The 17393-nt window shown below is 37.5% G+C and overlaps 1 long non-coding RNA gene and 1 other non-coding gene across 2 annotated transcripts in view; one reads left to right on the top strand and one right to left on the bottom strand.

Moving 5' to 3' along the window:
• The window catches only part of LOC148109638 (uncharacterized), a 214036-nt gene that overhangs the window by 83620 nt on the left and 113023 nt on the right, over positions 1-17393 (top strand). The gene's annotated exons all lie outside the window — the stretch shown is intronic.
• Positions 12156-12258, bottom strand: LOC123786176 (U6 spliceosomal RNA). The gene has a single exon (XR_006777906.1). It is a non-coding gene; the product is annotated as a U6 spliceosomal RNA (small nuclear RNA).

Here is a 17393-nt window from a genome sequence, read left to right as displayed (position 1 = left end):
CATTCCAATCATGGGTCTTCTTATCACTCACTGTCTATTGATCATTCCTTGTATATGCCTGCCTTTATGTTTTTATTTATGCCAGTACCTTTATTTGTAATGCCATCCTTTGGCATCTTCATTGATCCAAATCTGAGCATCTTCTGAGACAAGTTCAGGTTGTGGATCACTTGATCCTATCCTGACCCATTATCAATCTTTCCCTCTTGCAGATACTGTAGTGTTCATTGTCTGTACATGTCATTCAGTAATGGTATCATTTCTTTTATGCAGATAACTTTTTTTTATCCCCTGGTTTCCTCTTTGCAAAAAGGTTGCATTCATTTGTGTTCTGTCTTTTATACCTTCTGGTATCCACTATATGCTTAGTTCTTCATCTGATGCACAGCTGGTATTCAATAAATATTTGTTGATCGATGGAAAATACAGTTAGTATTATTTATTTCTAATCTAAACAAACTCATGTTTAAGGGAATGTAATGATTTCTTCTTAAACAAAGCACCATAATGTGAATATGGTTAACGGTGGCCCCGAGGGGCTGCAGTTTGGTACTGTATTATTTTTCTGTTTAAAAATTAATAATCTTGTACCATAGCTGCTGCCTTTTAAAATTTATTGGCATTGATTGGGATCCACTCTGGACTATGATGGATAGCTTTGATTTGGGGCTTGGTGCTACAGTAGCAGCGGGGGGTGGAAACAAAGCTCAGGTTTTGTCAATAGGTCAAAAGACTGAGAATATAAATAATACATTAATATTAAAATTTTCATCTTCAGAAAAAAAGACATTAACAAAGGCCATAGGGATCTCAGAAGCTGGTATGCATTCATTTCAACAAGGCATGTTTTGAGGCATAGACCTGTACTGTAAAAATTAAAAATCATTGCTTCTGAATATATGTTCCTACATATGTTTAGTTTACTTAAGTGTATTTATTACACTTACTGAATATAAAATGCAGGGGAATTTGTCAGCTATCTATTTACCTGCTTTCCTTTGCAATTCCTTTTACCCTAGCCCTGTACTTTGGATCTTTTACTCCAAGTTCTCAGTGCCCTCTGAGGCCTTCCCCTCCCCCTACCAGTGATGGGGTTTCTTCTCTGGGTTCATACTTCATACCCAGGGCAGCTGCTCTTTCCAACAGTTGCCAGTTTGATCTCTTCCAACGTGCTGCTGCCTCAGCCAACAGCGATATTCACAGACTATATGTGCCACGTCTCCCGGGAGCATTTGTATTTATTTTCTATAATCCAGAGGCTACCTGATGAGCTATTTTTGAATTGTGAAGTAGGATGATAGAATTAGTGGAGATTCCCAGATCTTTCCTTTAGGCCACCATCTAGTATTTATTGGAAATAAAGATATACCTGATCATAAATTAAGGATAAAAGCATTTTTAACATATTTTCACTTGACTAATGATAAGCAAACACAGGATTCATCACTGCATTTATAACATTCAACATTTTTAAAGGACTCTGGTCTAATGCTCTAATAATGTCATTTTCAAACAAGAGTGCCTGAGCTATTGACCCAAGTGACACTAGATTTTCTGTTACATTAACTCACTGCATGCAAATGCATTAAAATTCTCTCAAAATTAAAATTGAATTTAAAAAATTAAAATTCCCCCTGTACCGTGCCTTAAAAAAAAAAAAAAAACTCAGTATCTTTCTAACCCTATTAATTGGGAAGATATGAGAATTCCCCATCTTTAGAACCTAGTCTATCTCTTTATGTATCTGAAAATCTGCTAGTAATGTTTTTTAATATATATTTTAAAATATATTTTTTCTGTGACATTGACAGCTCTATGCTGAGCTGCCATGAACAACTGGTTGACTGATTCTATTTCTTCTTCTCTACCCCTATTACTTTTCCATTTATCCCACTTGTTGAGGAAGAAGTAGAAGAGGAGAAATTGTCAGAATAGGTCACATGGCAGAAATATCAGACAAAGGGTATGACATTTAGGAGGAAGCCTCGGTAGGATGCAAATACTATAGAACTTTGGCCTTGGAATATTTATTTCCATGCTTTACAATCTTTAGAGAAGGGCCATAACTTTCCAGTAGGTTTGGCAGAAAATTTCCACCAGGGGATGGAAATCTGTTAGAAACCCTTTCTTGCAATAGGCTTCTTTGCTTCTGTCATGGTCCCGACACCGCAAAGCTTACAGATCCTTTCTCAGTGGCTCTTTAGCCTCCCTCTATGTGGAGTGAAATAGTCATTGAGTTGGTAAGAACCAGAATAATTTTTGTTAAGATTAGTAATACATACATCTTATCTTTTTTCTGTATTATTTCCCTCTGCATCACTCTATAGCAATCATCAAAAACATGATCTTTTGTTTCTTTCTTTCTTTTTGATTTCAAATTTTTATTTAAATTCTACTTAGTTAACATATATGGTGATATGGTTTCAGGTGTAGAATTGAGTGAGTCATCACTTACATGTAACACCCAGTGCTCATCACAAGTGTCTTCCTTAATACCTGTCACCCGTTTAGCCCATCCCCCACCTACTTCCCTCAGTTTGTTCTCTGTAGTCAAGGGTCTCTTGTGGTTTGCTTGCCTCTCTCTCTCTCTTTTTTCCCCTCCCCTGTATACAATAGAATATTAATCAGCCATCAAAAAGAATGGAATTTTGCCATTTGTAACAATGTGGATGGAGCTAGAGTGCATTATGCTCAGTGAAAAAAGTCAGTCAGAGAACGACAAATACCATATGATATTTTCTTAATTTCACAACTAAATATTAAAGCTTTTTGTCCCTGGAAAATACTTTATTTTATTGAAGAACAAAGAATTAAAACTAGTGCCTACCTAATTTTTTGTTTGTTAGAACAATTAATGGCGTAATATCATCATGTAAACATGGGTGACAAATAAGTGATAAAAGATAACTACTGAACCATTTCTTTAAAAACATAGAAATCAGCCTCTATTGAGAAAACATTCATCCATAGTTTTCACTGCATTTAGTGTGGCATATATTTCATGTTCTTTTCAAGACTACCAAAAATAAACCTTAATCTTAGGAAGATTTTTCAAATACAAAATTGAATATTTATCTTCAATTGTATAGACCTCATGCAAATAATATCTTAGACATTGGATTGTTTTGAAAACAAATAGAAAAAATCCACGTGAACAATAATAAACTCTTTGCAAGATTTAAAAAAATATTTGTGGTACATGATTAAGTTCTATGGAGACTGATCAAAACCTATACAATGGTCATGAGTCAGAACCTTCTCAATTTTCTAGAGTGGTTTTGACTGAAAGCCACTGGAGCAAATTCATTCTAGATTGAGAGAGAAAAAGTGGAAATGGTAGGGGGAGCAGTCTGGATTTGATATAAAATGTTATCATTGATTCATGATAGTCCAGATTTTTTTTTTTCTCTTTAAATTTACAATCACTGTATTTTCTCCAGGGCACAAGTATTAAAAGGTTAGTTAAAATACCTGCCACTCAAAGACAATAGCAAATCTCAAGAGTTAAATACCACAAGAAGTGATGAGCAACATTTCTATGCCAAGAGGAATGAGTAGAGTGATCAAGTTGTCCTCTGTGAAATCACTGATTCTTGCACCCCATTGCAACATGCCTTTTAAATTTTTTATTGAAATTGTAATATATGTATTCACAGAAAAACAGTAAAACATAAACTCACAGAAATGGATCAAAAGAAAAGTCAGATTTCTCATTTTGATTGCCATTCTTCCCTCTTTCTGCACTTTTTAAAAAAGATTTCATTTATATATTTGAGAGAGAGAGAGAGACAAAGATAGCAACAGAGAGCACAAGTGAGACAAGCACGCACCAAGTGGGGAGGAGAGGGAAGAGCACACTCTCCACTGAGCAGGGAGCCTGATGTGAGACTCGATCCCAGGACCCTGGGATCATGACCTGAGCTGATGGCAGACACTTAACGGATGCAACTTAAGATTTCTCTATGGATACTAATCACATTCAGTTTTCCCTCCCTTCCCTTCAACTCTAAAGTTGGATGTGCCACTAATTGTGGAACTTGTATAAGTTAAAGATTAAATCATATTTTACTCAATCATAAAATAAGAATGTTTAACCCGTAGCATTAAGTGAAGACTAAACAATCAAATACATCATAAAATTGTTGCAAAGATTAAAGCAACGCACTTGAAGAACATAGTAAATATTAGATATTATTTCATTTTGTTCAGCATTCAGCAAATCCTTTCAATCTAAACATTTTCTGTGTCTTTCCTAAGCTCTTTCTTTTTTGATAATTTCTTCCTAGTCATTTCCATAGCTTTTCATTCTTGGGCCTCCAAATTGATACTGTTCTTTCAGGATTGATTGTCCCATACCTTTTATTTATTTATTTTTTCAGGCTCTGTGTTTTTTAATTTACCTTGGAATATTTCCTTCATCATTACTAGAACACTTATTACGCTTGTTTGTTTTGTCTGTAGGCAAGTATATTTTTCATTTTTAAGAACCTTTTCTTGTTATTTGATAAGATATAAGATGGGGCTTGTTCTTGTTTAGTTGGATACAACTAAAAATTTCTCTATAGATACTAATCATATTCAGTTTTCCCTCCTTTCCCCTGTGGTCCTTCGTGCTATTCCTTATGTTCCACATATGAGTGAAATCCTATGATAATTGTTTTTTTCTGCTTGATTTATTCCACTTAGCATAATCCCCTCCAGTTCCATCCATGTCGAAGCAAATGGTAGGTATTCATCCTTTCTGATGGCTGAGTAATATTCCATCGTATATATGAACCGTATCTTCTTTATCCATTCATCTGTTAAGGGGCATCTCAGCTCCTTCCACAGTTTGGCTGTCGTGGACGTTGCTGCTATGAACGTTGGGGTGTGTGTGCCCCTTCTTTTCAATATGTCTGTATCTCTGGGGTAAATACCTAGTAGTGCTATTGCTGGGTTGTAGGGTAGCTCTATTTTTAACATCTTGAGGAACCTCCATATTGTTTTCCAGAGTGGTTGTACCAGCTTGCATTCCCACCAACAGTGTTAGAGTGTTCCTCTTTCTCCACATCCTCACCAACACTTGTTTCCTGTCTTGTTAATTTTTGCCATTCTAACTGGTGTAAGGTGGTATCTCATTGTGGTTTTGATTTGTATTTTCCTGATGGCTAGTGATGCTGAACATTTTTTCATGTGCCTGTTAGCCATTTGTACATCTTCTTTGGAGAAGTGTCTGTTCATGTCTTCTTCCCATTTCTTGACTGGATTATTTGTGTTTTGGATGTTGAGTTTGAGAAGTTCTTTATAGATCTTGGATACCAGCCCTTTATCTGTAATGTCATTTTAAATATCTTCTCCCATTCTGTCAGTTGCCTCTTAGTTTTGTTGACTGTTTTCTTTACTGTGCAAAAGCTTGTTATCTTGATGAAGTCCCAAAAGTTCATTTTCACTTTTATTTCCCTTGCCTTTAGAGATGTATCTTAAAAAAGGTTGCTGTGGCCAGTGTTGAAGAGGTTACTGCCTATGTTCTCCTCTAGGATTTTGACGGATTCCCATCTTACATTTAGGACTTTCATCCATTTTGAGTTTATCTTTGTGTATGGTGTAAGATGGTCCAGTTTCATTCCTCTGCATGTGGCTGTCCAATTTTTCCAGCAACATGTATTGAAAAGACTGTCTTTTTTTCCATTGGATATTCTTTCCTGATTTGTTGAAGATTAGTTGACCATAGAGTTGAGGGTCCATTTCTGGGGTCTCTTTTCTGTTCCATTGATCTATGTGTCTGTTTTTGTGCCAATATCATGCTGTCTTGATGATCACAGCTTTGTAATAGAGCTTGAAGTCAGGCATTGTGATGCCCCCAGCTTTGGTTTTCTTGTTCAATATTCCCTTGATGATTCGGGATCTTTTCTGGTTCCATACAAATTTTAAGATTGTTTGTTCCAGCTCTGTGAAAAATGTCAATGGTATTTTGATACGGATTGCATTGAAAGTGTAGATTGCTCTAGGCAGCATATACATTTTCACAATGTTTATTCTTCCAATCCATGAGCATGGAATGTTTTTCCATTTCTTTGTGTCTTCCTCAATTTCTTTCATAAGTGTTCTGTAGTTTCTAGAGTATAGATCCTTTACGTCTTTTGTTAGGTTTATTCCTAGGTATCTTATCACAATTTTTAAAATAAACATTCTTTTCTCCTCCTAGAATTAAAATGTATTTACCCTTATGGTTAGCTGTTCCACTTGTTCATCTTGGCTCATTGTCCCATTTGTTTTGTTGGTTTTATTTTTATCAAAGCTGTTCATTGGTTGCCTGTTAATATACATGGATTATGAACTATGTTGATTGATACGGGTAAATGGCTCTGGTTTGCTCTCCATTTGGTGAGTCCTTTCCTCCTACATTCCTTTCCTCTAAATAGGGGATTTACTATGAGCTCCATGTAAGAAGCTACCTCTACTGAGGGACAGGTTTCTCTTTGGAGGTTATAATAGAGGTGTACAGAGAGGCATACTACTACAGGAAAAAAAAATCTATTTTGGAAATGGAGCATTAGCATATTTCCTACTTGAACCCTCTGCCTTTCCTTTTCCTCTTTCATCCTACCACATTCCTGCCTAGAGTTGATTCCAATTCTGCTTTGTTTTTCTCTCATGGTCATCAGCCATACCTAGGGATTTTGCCTTTCCTGGAACTTAATTGATTTTAACCTGGACACCAAACATCCTACTGATACCGCCATATGAAGGTAATGGTGATGGGGCCACCATGACTGTTTTAAGTCTAGTACTGTGTGAAATCTTGATTCAGAATAGAAAGAACCTGTTAGAGAGGTTATTTGGTCTTCTTCCTGCTGTCCTCAGAGCAAAACAACAAGCTTGTGGCACAGGTCAGATATAGATAATGTTTTCAATGCTTTATAGTGTTCATCGTTTGACCAATCCAGAGCAAGATGGCATACGATCTTCCTGTCCATTTATTTTCTCCATACCCCATGTTTAAATGACTCTAAACAATTATCTGGTATATGGAACTTTTCCTGAGGACTCTTATTGACCTCTTGAAATAAGGGGTGACTCCACACTGTTTTCTCCTTCTGCAATTACACATTCAGTTCCACAGTGATGATCAGTGGAGTTCAGGAATTTGCCCCTGTAACTTATCATCCTTCCTGCACATGTTGCTTCAGTTTCTAGGACTGGGCTTTTACTTCAAGTTACCTTGACCCTGAAACACATTTGTGTCTGCTTGTCAGCTTCGTGCAGGTAAACCTCTTGAATGAAAGCCACTGCCCATCTAGTTTCCAGCCAACACTTTTCTCTAACCTATTCCCATTGCCATCCCTTGTCAGTATCTTTTGGAGATCCTGGACATTTCTATTGCCACAACCATGTATCAACTTGGATTTGGTGCCTGGAGAGCATGGAAGGAATGTTGTCATTGGATTACCATTCAGATCTCTCATTCAGCCCTCCTTCTCTTTCAGCCACCATTGTGCTGATTCCTAAGCCCTGGTATCTGATATATAAATACTTACATCAGATCCCACTGTTTATCCAGGACTTATTTTTATTGTACAGATATTTTTCTAAAAATATACAAGGTAAGGAACTGAAAAATTTCTCCTGGGTTTGGGTTCAGGAATTCCCAAGAAAGTAACACTCAAGTACTGACCAACAAACTGATTCCTAGAAGAAGAGCTTAATTTTGATCTATACGTTTCTAAAAAGAGAACTATTTTGTAGAGAGCAGATTTGTAGCCAGCCAATCTCATTGCAGAATCAGTTGCTATGAAGAAGTCAAATATAGAATAATATTAGAGCCCAAAGGGACCTTAATAATCACCTAATCCAAATTTCTCATTTTTTAAACTGAGACCATATGTGCTAAGAATCTCACTTAAGGATTCTCAGCTTCTTAGCGACAGAGCCAGTACTAGACACAAGTGTTCTAATTCATAACAGAACATAATTTTGTTTATAAATTTGTATTATGGGTATATAATTAATATTCCTAACAAAAGTTATAAGCATGAAGATAGCTAATATTCTTTGTCCTCTCACTATAGACCACAGCCTGTACTATTATCTCTCCAGTGTCTCATTCAGTCCTTAGGATAATTCCATGAAGTACGTACATATTATCATTCCCATTTCACAGATAAGGACCCTGGCAGTTCATGCATTGCAGTAATTTGAGTAGCAACCCAGATTAAAATCTAAGTAATAGATGGTCATAACTTAGAATGAAAGCCTAGTTTCTGTTATCATAAAGGAGGAAAGGAGGACTAAAAGGCAACAGTTATACAAGTTTGAAATTTATATTCTCATATATGTTTGTCACTACAACTCACTGGGCTGTCATGCCATGAGCCAAAAATGAGGCTGAAAAATGCCTTTGGCGATCATGTCTTTTCCTGGTTTTATCTGAGTTAGATGAAGAGACAGGAGACCTAGCTTACTGCTTAGCATTGCTAAGCCAGGGCATCCAGCTGTTCACATTCTTATTCACATTGCTGTTTATTTTCCCATCTGTGAATTCTCAAGACCTCCTTCCCAGAGTCTCCCAACACTCTTAGGTCAGAAGGTTGACGATGATGAAGATGCGAGACTGGGGATGAACACTGTTATAAACTGGAGTCTGGGAGCTAGTGAATGCCAACCTTCATTCTCAGGGGGCTGTGGAAGAAATGGCTAAATGCAGTCATTGCAAAGAAATCAACAGATTGTCCCGACCACCTCCATTGCCTTCCACGATTAACCTTCTCTTCATTCGGATGCTTTTTATCTGGCTTGACTATGTTTTTCCTTTAAATTGGCAGTCTGTGAGCATTTTGTGGGGAGAAGAGACAGGAGAGGGAATGTGACTTGAAATATGGTTGTGGGTGTTTTTTAACAAGTTCTCTAAAAACCTTAAAAAAGACCTTTTAAAAAAAACTCTGTGAATTACCTTCTTTTGCTTTAAAAATATAGAATGTTCAGTGTTCCACACTAGTTCATGATATACACCCTTTAGGGTAGAAAAGAATGATCTCATTTTAGGCACCCAACCAAAACAGAATAATTTCTTTCTTTAAAAAGAAACTTCTACTACTAACGTTAAATGTATGAGAATACATGGAACATATACATTAGACACGTTAACACAAGGACAACAATTACTAGCTTTATTTTAAATAAAGCTTTACCTATGTAAATAATTTTAGAGGAAAAGCCATCATAATTTCAAAAATAACATCTTTAATTTTTTCAAATGTAACTTTTCAGCTGTCCTTTACTTTTCTTCTAATACTGGGAAATTGTCATGTTGAAAGTCAATTCCAAAACATCTTCAAGTTGTAAACCGTGAGGACAACAGCAAGAACTTTTAACCGGAGATCAAAGTACAGTGAAGAACCCAAAACAAAGCAAAACCTCTGCTTTGGGTTTGGATTCTAAACTGTCTTTATGGGATTCAGGGGTAGCCTGGGTGGCTCAGTCATTAGGCGTCTGCCTTTGGCTCAGGTCATGATCCCAGGGTCCTGGGATTGAGCCCTGCATCAGGCTCCCTGCTCAGCAGGAAGCCTGCTTCTCCCTCTCCCACTCCCCCTGCTTGTGTTCCCTCTCTCGCTGTGTCTCTCTCTGTCAAGTAAAAACAAAACAAAAAAAGATCTTAAAATGTCTTTATGGGATTCTAAACGTGGTAGAGATGACCTGTCAGGGATCTCCATTCATTTATTCAAATCAAGCGATCATACCTCTAGCTGTACCATTTAGACATGTTTAATGCCATCTTGGCTTTCAAATGAAAATGAGGTTCCCATGGCCTGTGTCCACAATATGGTGGGCTCAATTCTAAAAAATAGAAAATATGCTATTGCAAAGTCAACATATGGCTCCTCCATGATAGAGATCTGCCTAAACATTGCAGAGAGCATATGGCAAAATAATTTTGTAGACAAAGTGGTATAGTCAAGAATGAGAAGATGATTTTGGCCTTGCTGCCTTTCCGCTTTTCTATTATAAAAGGAAGTCAAGAAATTATTTGGTCTTAAACATGCACACACTAACTGAAAAATAAAAACAGTTTATCTGTTGAGCTGCAGAGTGACATCCTTATTTCTCTTGGAAATGTCAGAGAGAAATATGAAGCATATATGGCTCCTGATAAAATATGGCATTTTTGAAACTTTCTTCTAGTATATTATGTATGAGTATAATGAGTACGGTAAACATTGGGGTAACTTTTTTAACTAAAAAGCTATCTGATTTACTCCAGTAACTGAACTGTGAGCCATGGTTTGGTTCTCCACCAACCATGATTAAATTTAAACTGATTTTGAATCCCCTGGCCATAGCCAATGACCCAAGCTGAGACAATCTAATTCTCTCTCCCAGAAATTGAGAACTGGGATTGAGCAAGAACAATTCTAAGTGTTCCTTCATTTCTAAGTGTTACTGGCACTGAGTATGCAAACTTGGGATGCACGGGGTCGTCTAGATCTCTGTAAGAACAAAGGAGAGAGAGAGACACAGAGAGACTTGTAGTTGTCCTGGTTTTTCATAAGACCCAACCCTAGTTGGCCTTTATACTCAGTCATGTACTACTTTACTGTTAGAGTCCCTTTCTCTTTTTGCTTAAACTAGTCTTTTTTCTGAATGGAGGACTTTTGATGAATACACATAGTGTCATGAGATCCTATAAAAGCATGAATTACAAATACCAAGATGGAGGGGAGAGTAGTGTAAAGTTAGAAGCCTTCATGGACTGTCTTTTCCTTTTTTTTTTTTTTTTCTTCCTAGCTTATTGTATACTGCTTTCTAATTTCATCTAAAATCCCTTTTCTTCAAACAGTTTCATGGTGGAAAAATAACTCCTTAAGTTTATTTTTGTGCCTTTTTCCAGCCGCACCCAGCACAGTCCTGGCATTCCTAGGAGGACAACTTGTATTTATTATTGATTTTATTTTATTTTTTAATTTTTATCTATTTTAAGTTTTTATTTACTTTCGGTTAGTGAACATACAGTATTACATTAGTTTCAGGTGTGCAATATAACAATTCACCAGTTCCCTACTATTATTGGTTTTAAAAATACTTTTCAAAATAATTTCCCATAATTCCAAGTGAGGCGATTTCCATTCTTCTTTCCTCCTTTTCCTCCACTGCTTTATACCCTCCAAATAGGGAGTTAGGGGACTGAAAAAACCACTACATAGAGGGCACATTTCCCATGAAGAAGGAATGCCTGCCCTCATAAGGAATATGTCATTGGAATTTATTGCTGAACAGTTGGCCATTCTGGGGAAAGTCCTTTGCAATTATATGATCTAGTAATCACTGCTGATAAATCATTTTTTAAAAAAAAAACAAGAGAAACTGTTTGAAAGTTTGCAGAGCAAATCTCTGAAATATGACAATTGAATGATCTGCAGTTTATTTCGCTAATGAAAAGACTCTTTTAATGTCCAACTTCTTTGTAAAAATGAATGTTTCTACACTTTCTTTTTCTGAAAGAAGGAATTATCCCACAGTTTAAACAGGGAAATTGCCGCACAGGTTCATCTTCTTAGTGGGAGAGAGACCCCACATAAAATTCCGGAAATTTAGTGAGAGCAGCAGAACAAATGGGATGTTATATGAGTGACAATGATCTCAGCTTTCTTTCTAATATGAAAAGACAGCTGGGTTGAGGCACTTGGGCCACCCGCTGCTGGAAGAAAAATGCTTGAATCCTCAATACCTTTGATTTGCTAGTTTGTGGAGGTGAGAATGTGGGGCTCACAGCACGTGCTGGAGAAGTAAGTTAAATTTCATCTGCTCATCTCTTCCCACCTTTCGCCTACAGAAGAGTTCTAATTGAAGTCTCTGCTAAGGAAATGTCAGCCTAATATCTACTTGAAACTTGATTTGGGAGTTTTTGTGGGGTTATTGGGCCTTTATTCATCCCTTTGAAAATGAGATACATTTGACCATTTTTTTAGGCTTTTTGTTTGTTTGTTTTTTCTGTTTGTTTTGTGTCTATGACAGTAGTGGATTACAGTGGTGCTCCTTCCTAAAATGCGTAACTTCCGAAACAGTGAAAATGCTATGATGTGGTTACAGGGTAACTTAAAACTATAATTCCTTAGCCATTTGTTCATTCTGTCCTCACTCCAATGAATGACATAAAGTGCTTCATCTTTATACTTTTATTTTGAAAATAGGAACGCTTCATGAATTTGCGTGTCATACCCACACCGGGGCCACGCTAATCTTCACTGTACTGTCCCAACTTTAGTATATCTGCTGCCAAAGAGGGCACAAGCATCATACTTTTAAATATTTACATGTGTTTGTTTTACAGGTCTATCCTTTACCTCAGAAAAACATTTTGCCATGAAATATATTGGCTACTGAAGGATCAGGGAAATATATATTTCATTAGTACATGAAATTCAAGACCACGCTTTGGTATTTGCCTTCAACCCTAAGTTTTCCTAAATACCAGTTACTCCTGGGCATTTCATAAGAACACCGTTTGGACGGTTACCGCCATTTTTGTCTGCCCCTTCAATTATTGCAGCTTCTAGTCAGCTTCTTTATCTTGGCAGCACCTGATATTTCTTGTAAGGTGGAAACACAGACTGTTCACACAGGAAGAGGATGGTAGGAGGAGGACAACTTCACACAGGTGGAGGATTCATTTTTACACAGAAGTAATAAAGTCAGGGAGAGGATAGTAGCTGACATCCCCCAAAGAGCAAGGCCTCGAACCAAGTCATTAATGGTTGGACATGACCTAGTCCATTTCTTTCACATAAATGATACATTGACTTTGAGCCAACCTGTGGTACTTCTATTGCAATGAATGTTTCCTGAGAAATCATGCCCTGAAAATGAAAGATATATTAGGATATAGACACATCCTCCTCTGTGAGGAAGTCTTGGTATCTTCTTTTCTTTCCACCCGTGCTGCCCTTGAGTGTATCAGTCTGGGCAGGAATATTCGCTGCAGCTTCCTTGCTGGTCAGGTAGCTCTAAGATCCCTGCCAGTCATTAGCCGTACCATTGCCAGTGTGCAGTGCTACAAAGCATATTTGATCATGTCTGTCTCCCTTGATTATAAGCCCAGAGTGTTTCTTCCTCTAGCACTTTCAAGAAATCGGGGTGAGGTCCTAGACATCAGAGGAGTTCAGAAACCTATCCTAGTCTGTCTGTCCCTAAAGTGCAAAATCCTTGACTGCTCTCCCAGACAGGTAATACAGGATATCCAAAGTCCACTTTACCTTCTTCCAAGAGATCCTTTTCCCTTTCCCTTAAGGTTGGGGGTTCTTAAACATATGTAAAGTGATAGAGGACAGCACCACGGGATCAGTCCAATGTCACTACACAGAATGTGGTAAATGAATGACAGAGGCTTGATACAAACATGTAGAGGAGGAAAAGCAGTTTTCTCTCTACCCTTCTGAGTTCTTAGAGGAGACTTCCGTAATAAAAGACACACGAAGGAGAGAAAAGCAGGAGGTTATTAACATGTACATCTCATGTATGTATATATGGGAGATACCCAGGGAAAACTGAGTAACTTCCTGAAGTGGCTTAGAATTCAGGCTTAAATACCATTTTAATAGGGGAAGGGTAGGGTAGGGGTGTAGGATTCTTAGGGGAGAGTAAATGATTCTTAGGGAAAAATGAAATAGGCTCATAGAAGGATAGAGGGGAAGTATGACAGTTTGTGACAATGTTTGTCTGAGTGTATGCGCCTCTCCTGTGGGAAGTCAGTCCTCCCTGGTTGATGAAATCCCTCTGGGAAGAGATTTAGGACAGTTGAGTTTGTTTTGGAAGATCTGTCTTGAGGCAGATAGGAGGATTTTCCAGAAAGTCTCTTCCTGTATTAGCTGTTTTTAAAGTGACTACACCTGAAAATAAACAATATCCTAAAGGACCATATTTTGGGATGGCATATTCTGCTACCTTTCACTAGCTTGACAATTTGTACCCCAAGCAAAGAAATGGACTGAATCCCATTTTGCATAGCAGCTACCTGTACTGAAACAGTGGGATCATCTATAATAACAAATATTATGGGGAGGGATACATACTCTCCAGTAATTTGCTTCATGGACAGTTGCCAGCCAACCTAGCTGGAGCCATTTGATTTAAACTCCTTTGATCTCCTTGGCCTCATGGAGATGACATGGCATAGATAATCAGTTATTGTAGACAAGTGCCCCTGCACCAAAATTGATCAGGAATGGTGAGTTTTTCTGGTAGAAAAGGGAGGGAAACAAGTTACTTTTGCAAAAGATTTGGACTATATGAAAGCAAGACACTCCCAGTAGGTAAGGCTGGCCTTATGATTTTGGACCAAAATTCAGTAGTGGAGGCAGGCTCGTTGTCTCCTGAGGTATCTATCATCAGTGATGGAGTCAAGCTCCTTTGTAACAGTAATGGGGGGAACAATTACTTTCCAACAATGGGGTCAATTAGGGGCCCTCAAGAAAGTACTGTAGATCTATAAATATATTTATTTATCACGTACATTAATGCTTGGCATGCAAATCAACCTTATGAATGCTGGGAGGACTGAGTCCATTGTCCACCACAGCACAGAAGAACAACCATCAAGCCCAGTGATAAACCCCTCTCAGACTATTTTCCCATTCATTCACCCTTTGAAGCCTGGCAAACATCAGTGATTCTAAGATATCTAGTCCCTACTTATTCTTTAGCAAAAGATGGCAGTATCTGTTGCTAAAGAAGAGAACAAAACCAAACCGAAACAATGAAAGCATCACAGCAACACAAACATGACACAAAAATTACTTTTAAGAGCTTGCCTCAACATATATCTTGACCTTTAGCTTTGATCAACCCTATGTTGAATTCTACTCTTCAATAATGGCATTGTCTGTCATTCCACAAAGGGTCCTCTTATTATTAGAATTGCTCCTATGACTACCTAGAACTTGCTCTTTAATTCCAAATCCTGGTGACATCTCACTTATTTTTCAGGAGACTTATTCAAATTCCAGCCTTCACTAAGGTCTAGGCATATCTGCACATGCTCTCTTTTTATTTCCTTCTATACGGCTTCTATCAATGCATTGTTTTGTGTTGCATCTAATTAGCTACATGTCTGTAAATTCCATGTGATAAGGACTTTTCAGGTCAGGGAATGTGTCTAATTCATTTCTCTATGTCTCTTATCAAGACATGCCTTGAACGCAATGGATCTTTACAAAGAAATACTCATTTGGTCAAATACCTCTCATTGATTCAAAATGGTTGAAATAGGATGGCATACATTCAGGATAATTGATACTCTAATTAACCTAGTAATCTACATACCATAAAATTGATTATAATGTTTGCCCAACTGCATATAATTATCTATATGCAGGATTAAAAAACACTTGAAAAATACAGTATTAAAAATACTTGAAAAATAACTTTTAATTTTATTAATATCAAGCATGCACTCCAGGATGCTGTGAGTCTTGAGTGAACACTATATTTTCCAGGCATGTCTGGGGATAAAAACAAATACTGCCACAGTTGGCTGAGGCCTGCACCACGGTTATTTATATCAAATGCAGTGAGGATAAAGTCAGCTAAGAGCTTTCTAGCCCCTTGGCTGGTGACTCCTTACATTCTCTGTATTACTGGGAAAACCATGTATTCCCAACTCATCACTTTTCCTTGGGACTGAAAACATAGCACTCCCAGCTCCACTCTCCCTGCTCCCAACACATTTCCTCTCCTTTGGGGAAGAGAAGTAAATGATCTGACAACTGAGTTTTGCAGAGGAAAGCCACAAAAAAGGTTGGTTTGGTTTTAATTTTTTCAAATCTCTGTCTGACTCTTGTGTCTATATTTCAATTGGCCTTGCACTATGGAAAGGGGAAAAAGATGTAATTCACTGACTTTTCTTTCTGAAACCTAAATGATTATTTCATAGAGTTCGTAGTAAAGTAGTTTTCTTTGGTTTCTACTCACTCTCTCTAAATCCATGTCACAAGAGAATAGACTCTGTGCTGTTTCTTTCTATTTAATCTGGCCCATTGGCCTTAAGACAAACTTTGTCATCTGGATTCCCTCTCCACACAAGAGATACTTGGTCATTTGTAAATGTACCATTGAAAATTTTACTTGTAAGTTTTCTACAAGACTAAGTCTGCCTGAATCCTCTGGTTAGCTGCCCAACATTAATCTGGTTCTCTTACAAATAATAATAATAATAATAACAATAAACAGAATCTGTCAAAATTCTTAGAAATATTCTGTATATTTCAACATGTTTAATTGAAGGAAGTAAGAGATTAACTTCTTTGTGTGATAAAGAGACCATTATTAATGATTATGAAACAACAATTGACAGGGCATAAATATTATGAGTACCTTAGAGAGAAGGCAGTTATTGTCTATCTTCCTCTCCACATTTGGGCCCCCTAGACCAAATAAAAACATTCGTAAGCATATGCCAGTCATGCAAAACCATTTCCTAAGGTTAGAGTCAGACATTTGAGTAAATTTTCATAGAATGACTAGTCTAAGCTAAGTAATGTTAGCCTCCCACCCATGGCCATTGAGTGCCTTAAATCGTCCTTAAAGTATAACCTGCTTTTCTTTTATGGAAGAGACCTTAATGTTTCACCAAATCAGCTAACATGTTCATCTCAGTCTCATAAAATTCACCTCCTTGTATCTACATGATGATTTCTTGATTGCTAGCTTCATAAATTCATTTTTAAATGCAGCTCCTCTTGTCTTATTTGCTCATGGAAACACTATGATCAGAAAGGTGGTTCTACCAGACTGGAGTTACTGCCATTTCCCAAACAGTGAAAACTCCACTGAACATTTGGTGGTAGATAGAAACTGTCTGTGTGCTTCCTTGGGGAAAAGTAAAGTCCTTGCATTCTTGGCTCCTTTTAGGACTTCCAAATGTGTCTTCCCTCAGTTGCCTTGGTGATTTCTTTGCTCATCTGTCATCACAGGTGGTCCTTATTCTTCACCTGTTTCTTCTCCCTCCACTATTTACCAAGTGGCTTTACTTGTGATGATATAAGCAAAAGACAGACTTCGGAGGTCATGGATGACCATTTGGATGAGGGGGATGAAAAACTCGTCTAAGAAATTTCACTTCAGTGAGTATATTTATGGGAGGACAGTGAGGCAGTAGAGTGACTTTTGATCACACCCCACTACTTCCTAAGCCTTCTGGTGGTTGCTTTTCATTTGCTTTAGGATGAGGAGAAGTCTGTCTACAGTGGAAGAAAATATAAGCTCTGAGGGTAGTCATTCCATCCAGGTCATCTTTGGGGTTGATTCTAAGGTTTTTCACATCAATATAACAACACATTCTATGATTTTGTGTTTGTGAAGACAGTCCTCCACGTCATAGCCTGTGTTCTTTCCTGAGAGCGAATTCTAAAATAGCATCTCACTCT

Source organism: Ursus americanus, chromosome 7, assembly GCF_024610735.1.
Source record: "Ursus americanus isolate L20-20 chromosome 7, mUrsAme1.1.p, whole genome shotgun sequence".
NCBI lineage: Eukaryota > Metazoa > Chordata > Mammalia > Carnivora > Ursidae > Ursus > Ursus americanus.
This window is presented reverse-complemented; position numbering and strand designations above follow the sequence as displayed.